A 7,939-nucleotide genomic window follows, 5' to 3' on the forward strand; every position below is an offset into this window, starting at 1 on the left:
CAGGTCATTCATACTTTCCATGCGCCCACACCTGCAACACTGCCTCGTGCTGTTCAACTCACTCTTAAGGCCCTGTAAGGGGATCCTTATTCTGCGTTGACTGAAAAGGACACTCAAACCTACCTGCCAGCCACCTGTGACAACTGTGGTAGTGGCCTGCTGCAGAGATACAGTGTCTCTGAAAATTGGCTCTGCAGAAGGCAAAACTCAGAGCAACACAGTGTAAAGAACAGGTGTACATGGCCCAGACAGTGTGACTCAATGGATTGAGGATCATCATCCCATGCACCAAGAGGTAACCACTTTGATTCCTGGTTTGGGGCTTGATCGCCAATAGGGGGAATGAAGGAGGCAGCTGACAGATGTTTCTCTCTCACCAGTGTTTCTATCTCTCTTCTCCTCTCCCTTCCTCACTATCCAAAGTCAATTAAAATATACATACATACATATATGTGTGTGTGTGTGTATATACATATATACACACACACATATATACAGATATAGATATATTTAAAAGAACAGATGTACATGGATTTGGGGCTGGTAGCTAAAGTCTTCATTGAAGAGTCAAAGACATAAAAGAAACAATACTGGAAATCCATTAACAAGAAGGTTTTGGGACAAGGTGATATGTGGATGGATTTACTGAAATAAGAATACAAATGATGTGTGCCATGAGTATTCACCACACACACAAAATTCTTGAAGTGCAAGTTCGCAGTGATCAGACTGGACAATCATCTGGTTGTTGTTCGAGCTGGGTAACGAGGTCTTGCAAAGCTGCAGGACAGCCCCATAGAATGAGAGACAGGGTCTGGACCAAGAACCAACGTTATGCTCTCCATAACAAGCATGTTTGAGTCTAGGAACCAAGGGACAGAAGGGAAAGGTGACACATTTGCAATTTTTTTTTATGTTTTCCATCTTTGAAGCCCTTGAGTTCACTCATTTTAAAAATGTCAATACTTAAAAGACTATTCCGACAGAAATCAGGGAGTTTGACAAAAGTTCCCCTGACCTGAGAAACAGAGTACCACCTCAACATTCTGAGCCCTGTATGAGGACCGGGTGAACTGGTGAAAGTGCAGTGAGGGTGTGGTTTGAGTGGAGCCCTGACCACCAAGGGCGAACAACATAGCTGCCAGCCCTCTTTTGGATCCCTGCTTGCTGAGGTCACACCAGACTACTCACCATTGCCCAAACTGGCTCATTACTTTTATGCCTCCGGACCTTTGTACCTGCCAATCCTTCTGCCTCTAGTGCCTCCATCACCTCTCATCAGAGCCCAGGTCAAAAATGACCGTCCATGTAAAATGTCCCCTGATATGCCGAGACAGCTGTTTAGCATACCCTTCATGCCTACACTCACCGCGCAGGCATAGCTGTTTGCACGGGACGTGGTACTGTCTGTGCGCTCCTGACACTGCACACTTCTGACCACGAACGTGAACAATTTCAAGAACTGCCAACTTAAAGAACTGCATATTTCTGATCTAGGAAGTTGACGAATTTTAACAAGATGTTGTCCATACGTCCTTTGGCTAAGTAGTGTAACACCCACTGTAATGCTTGGCATAGAAAAAAATCTGAATATATCTTGTTTAAATTAATTTAACGAATAAGCTTTTGAAAAATATGTACGGAAATTAAAACTGTGAGGAAGTTTTAGTTTAGAAGTGAGGCCAGGGTTAAGATGTGCATTGGGAATCGATCATAAAGAGGTGGTTCTCTTGATCATCTTGATAAGAGCTTTTGGTTTACATAGATTCAGAAGCTCTCTGTGCTGTATACTGGAGCACTTCACGTTGACAGGTATCTGACCACTCCAGAACCCAGCCCATATTGGACACAAAGTAGACACTCATTAAATGCTTGTATAATGGATGAATAAATGAAAGAACAAATGTATGAACTATGGACAGTCCCTATCAGTTTTATATATACTTAGTGTATATGTAAATGTATATTTTATATACATGTGCATCATGGAATCCTGCTTAAAATCATAGCAACAGGAAACTTCTTTATCAGAGTGCAATTAACATTCACTCCTTTTAACTTTTTATAACCAAAAGTGATTATTTCTACACTACAGCACATGCGTATCATTTAGAGGCCAAAGCAACCATTGAATGCATTTAATTAACATTATATAAAGGACTATACAAAATTACATTTATAGTCCACCCTAACTCCATATACTTTTGATTCATTACACACAAGGTAAAAATGTGAGTAACTGTTTCCTGAGGCGATATTTTTCAAGGAGTGTCTCTTTCTTGTGTTTCCATCTTTATTATCTCGGATTTTTTTCTATAATGGTTAAAGCTATTTTCCTCCATCCAAGAAATTACTTCCAATGTGGAAATCATTAGTGCACTTGAATATGGAATTCAGAAATGGGAAAATGAAGCTATAAATTAAACAAACTTTTTGACAATGAGATTAATAGCCTGAAACAACTTGTTATGTTTCCTATAAAGTTTCCTATACTAATACAAACAGTATTTACCAGTTCTCATGACTATGCAATATTTGGGGTTTACATGGCCAATCATTCTCCAGCTCTGTAGCAAAGGGGTTTTCAAAAGTTCTGGTAACAGAGGAGTTAATGAAGTGGCGTGGCTATTAAAAGATTTATGCCAACCAGGTGTTTGAGTTGCTTGAAAAGTCGACCATTTAACATGCAACCTTTCTGTTGTAAATACTGTACCACCAGAAGACAGATTAAACAGTTTTGTATAAAATTATGGTTTGTTAAAAAAAAAATAGGGAGAATAAAAAAAAAACACACTGTGTCCAACTTTTCTTAGGTTGCCAAACATGTGACTCTCAGAAAACCAGCATCCTTCCAGCAGGAACTCACGCGGATTGTGTCATGCGGGAGCCAAGGCGGTATCTGGGGTTGGCACACGGGTCTAACTAGAGCACATGCATACCCGAAGCAGGTTACAGATGCACACACCTAGGATTACGTATGTCACGGGTGAAGACCCACTTGAAGGACTCCAGGGTCAGCGTGGCCTCTGACATCATGCTTCGAGGAGACATGGTTTCTCAGGATTGTGAGGTGACCTGTTAACCCTGTCGCCTTCACACAGTCGCACTGGAAATCCTGCTGCTGGGACGCTGTTTCCAGGCTCACAGCCGTGGGCTTGCGTTGCACAAACTCACCACTACTAACGGGGAAGGGAGGCTGTGCGTGAGATGAGCGAAAATAACCCCAGGGTGAGCTACCACAGGCACTCACAGGTGGGGTTCCCTGGGGTTCTGCACCTTTCCAAGAAGGGGGTCGCATGCGCCCAGGAGAAGCCACCACGGAGGCGGGTTTTCCCTCCAGCAGCGAAGTAACTGGATCTGCTCATAGTGACCAGGCTGTTGTGCTTTTTGTTTAGCAGATCAACACACTGTCATCGTCTTAGTTTGTGTCTGGGCCTATCACACCAGGGTCACTCCTCACAGAAGGTTTTAATCAAAGCAGCCGAACCAGCAAAATAGGACACCCTGGTCAGAATCCCTCTCCCTACCTCACTTCGAACTGTCGCGTTTTCGGAGGTTTGGCAGATGTCACAAGAAGTCACTTACCAAAGTGTTCAGTGAATGAGAGGCGATTTTTACATAAGAAAAAAGAATCTTCTGGCACCCAGTCCTCCGAAGACCCAGAGCCCTGGTTGAGTGCAGAGAGGAGCCATTCCAGCCAGGCTGCCTTCGGGGCGTGGGGTCCGCAGGTGCGCTGCTTCCTCAAAGACTCCGCTGCTCACGCCCCGCAACCTGCACGCCCGCCTCTCGGGCTTCCCACAAATGTGAGCATCATTTAATATTAAGCTTCTAGGGACCTGGGTGCAGCTTTCTGCCTCCTCCATCTGGCTTGGATCCCGCAGACCAGACAACCTGAAGTTGACAAGCACCCATGACTGGGACCAGAGCAGAGGAGAAAACAGGTGTCTTCCCTGTCCTCGGGGACTTGGCTTTTGGATGTGACGACAGGTCTCTCAAGAACAGAGCGTTACAAAGTTATCTCTATCTGCACAATGGAACCCTGACATCTGGAAAAGTAAATGAAAACTGCTCAGCAACAGCCGAGATTGTTATGAACAATATTCTAAAAGTCCTTGCTGTGGTGGGACCTGCCTTCCACCGAAATTCGTATGTTGGAGTCTGAACCCTCAGAATGTGGCCTCATGATCAGGAAGTACGGTCTTTAGAGAGGTAACCAGAGAAAATGAGGTTATTAAAGTGTCTGTCATCCAACATGACAGTTGTCATACTGGATGATGCTTCTAAACGCCAAGGAATGCCAGTGATTTCCAGAAAACACCAGAAACTAGGAAAGCCAGGAAAGGGACATGGAGTGTGCTCTCTGGTGGCGCTCGGACGGAGCAAAGCCTGCTGACACCTTGATCTCAGACTTCCAGCCACCAGAACGAACTTGTTTCTCTCTCTAGGCCACCCAGTTTGTGGCACTTTGTTGTAGCAAATTAATGTCACCTGAAATCAAATATTTATATTCCTTCTTTAAAATGTAATAAACGGACAAAAAAAAAATGACTATGGTAGCAGGTAGAATTCCAACTGGGGACAAACGTTAATGAACAAATCTTAAAAATGTCTTTAACAAGATAACGACACCTGCTAAGCGGAACCTCGGTCCAATATGCTAAAAAAAAATGTATAGCCCCAGATGAAAGAACTGTATTATTGTTTCCAGTATAAAATCAACTCCCAAGAACTCACTAGTGGAACATTTGAAACTATAATTCATGGATGTAATTACTGTATTTTAATACACAAAGAAAATAAACACAACCGAGAAAATAGCCTTCAGTTCTGGTGAGAGCATGATCTTTAAACATACACTTCTAGTAAGTATGTGGGTCCGAAATCGAGTAAAGTAAGAAAAGACACTGTTTTTACTTAGTGTGAAAACTCAGTATTGTTACCACATTGCATTTAAAAAGATACATGTTTGTCTCGCTGGTGTGGCTCAGTGGACTGAGAGGTCCTGGTTCTATTCCCAGTCAGGGCACGTGCCGGGTTTTGTGCTTGATTCCCAGCAGGGGGCATGCAGGAGGCAGCCGATTAATGTTTCTCTCTCTCTCCCCCCCCCCTTCCTCTCTCTAAACAAATCAATAAAAGCAGATTTAAAAATGAATAAAAATAAAAAGATACTTTTAAAAAAAAAAATCAAAACTACTTTATCTCTGCAACATTATTGGAAGTGTCCAACCGCATGACAGAAGGTGTGTCATTTAAAATGTTTTGTTGTTTAGGCTGACAGAAAAACCACCATCTAAATGTATATCTCCTCTCCTGCTATAGTGGAAAAACACATAGAGACATGGCACAAGTGAAATTTGGTTTGAATCAATAAAAGGTTCTAAGTTAATGTCCCTAACCCATCGTTCTTGAATGGCTTCTCTGTCCCCAAAATCTTGTCATCTTTTTCCATCCATCCACTATTAGACCAAAAAAAAAAATGGGGAGGGGGATTTCCTCATTAATTTCTTGCATCCTCACAGATTCTAAGTATTAGCAACTATATAACATCAGGTAGTTTAGATGGTTTTTCAAAACTTAACCACAAGATCTGCTAATATATAAAGAATTCTCAACGCATAATAAAGGCCTAAAAAACTATTAGTTAGATATACGAACTGCAAGTTTGTGTCCTCCCATAACTCATAGGTTGAAACAATCCTCAGTGTGAGGGCATCGGAAGGTGGGACCGGCGGGGAACGGCTGAGTCGTGAGGGTGGGGGCCTGCTCCGTGGGATTAGCCCTGGGGCTCGGGACTTGCTGAGATGCCACCTTTCTGGGTGCCACAGCAAGAACACAACGGTCTGCAAACAAGCCACAGAGCTCTTACCAGACACCAAATACCAGCATCTTGGACTTCTCTGCATCTAGATCTGTGAGATAATAAAACTTGGTCGCTTAAGCCAGTCCGTGATCTTCCTGTGACAGCAACGAAACTAAAACAAATATTATTTTTTTTAAACTTATCCTGACAGAAGTATGACTTGTAATATGAATTCCTCATATTTACGTTCAGCGGACATCAGAGCAGGGGTGACACAGGGTATAACAGAAGAGGTGGGATCCTAAGAGGAGATCATTTCTGCATGCTATTTGGTGAGTGTTTCAACCCAAAAGGTCTGGCAGCTAGGATAGCACCTAGGATCCAGGAAGCCAGTGACTTCGTCACAGCCAGAGGAAGCCAGCAGTCACAAGGAGAAACAGCGAGAACCAGTAGCTCACTGACAGACCAGGTCTTAGAGTGCCATTTGTTCGGTTCTGTTGGCTTCGTGATGTCCTGTTCCCTCTGCCGCTCCACTCCTGGCCTGGCCCTTCCCTGGCACATGTAGAGCACCCGGCCTGGTGGCTCAGCTAACAGGAGAGTCGCCCTGTACAATAAAGGACGGCAGGTGGATTCCCAGTCAGGGCACATACCGAGGTTTGGGGCTCATTCCCCAGTCAGGGCATGTGCGGGAGGCAACTGATCTACATTTCTCTCTCATATTGATGTCTCTCTCTCTGTCTTTCTCTCTCCCTCCATCACTCCCTCTGTCTCTGTTCCCTTCTCTCAAAAAAATCAATAAAAATCTTTGGGTGAAGATTAAAAAAATAGAAATAGAAATGAAAGCTGGCTATGATCAAAAGTCTAGAGCACAGTCCATCCAACTCTAAGGCAGTAGAGGCTCTTTGTCAGGTGATCTCTTTCTACAATACATGTAGCCTCAGAAGCTAAACCCATAGATATGAAGAACGCCTCTGAAGCTGATTAAAGACTGATAGGAGAAAAAAAAGAAACTTATTAGGTGCTGATCATTGAAAGGTTAGAACAAAGGTGTTTGGAAGTAAGAGACAGTACACCGAGAAATAAAGAGAAATAACAGGTATGTTCTAGTTCCACCCATCATGGAGTAGTTATTACTGGACTTCTTACTATAAAAAAGTATAAAATCTAGACAAAACATATATAACGACTGATTGCTGGCATTGGACAGCAGCCAATCCAAAGCTATAGTGCTTGAGAGAGGAGAGGCAAACAAAAATGTCACATAAACCCCAAGTTTCTTCCAGGGGCTATTTTCCAAACCACAGCTCAGAGAAATAGAGCCTTAAGTAAAAATAGTCTTTCCCTGGCCAGTGACTCATGTGACTGGACCATTGTCCCATACACCAGGGTTGTGGGTTCCATTCCTGGCCAGGTCACATACCAGTTGGGGTGCATATAGGAGGTAACCGATCGATGTGGCTCTCTCTCTTAAAAAAAAAATCAAACATATCCTCAGGTGAAGATTCAAAAACTCTTCTAGTTGGACAGTAGGAGCAGACATCAGAGTTCAGAGCAGTCAGGAGAACTGTGGTTGGAGTAGCTGGGTCTCAGTGAAAACCACAGAGAAGGAGGCCTAGTAATGTGTGTGAAATTCCCCCACAGGGCCTTAGCCAACTTCTAAGGTGCACGTTTGTAGGGCACGGTTCTGGAAACCCAGTCAAGAACACCAGTCTGATTGCTGCAGAGCACAACAGAAATGTCTAAGGCCAAGGAGTTCAGGTCCAGGACTTACTGACCCGGAGCACCCACGGGAGATCCTGTAAATGCTACCTCCTGAGATGTGGAGGGAGCCTCTTCCTCGGTGTGAGGGTAATGAGCAAAACTGACCTGGGCTTGCACTCACAAAGCTTAAAATTATGTTGGCCCATGAATAATTTTACCCTCTACCAGAACAAAATTTCGCAGTCTTTAGAAGATAACATAGTTCAGAGCACCTACAACATACAGACAATATTAGTCATACAATCAAAAGTTACTATACATGTTTAAAGAATCAGTGAAAAAAAATAAAGTTCAATAACAGAGATAAAATGGAATCAGAAACAGAAATAATTCAAGTAATGGAGTTCGCAAATGAGGAACTCAAATAACTGAGATGAA

This window comes from Molossus molossus, unplaced genomic scaffold (genome assembly GCF_014108415.1).
Source record: "Molossus molossus isolate mMolMol1 unplaced genomic scaffold, mMolMol1.p scaffold_m16_p_3, whole genome shotgun sequence".
Classification (NCBI taxonomy): domain Eukaryota; kingdom Metazoa; phylum Chordata; class Mammalia; order Chiroptera; family Molossidae; genus Molossus; species Molossus molossus.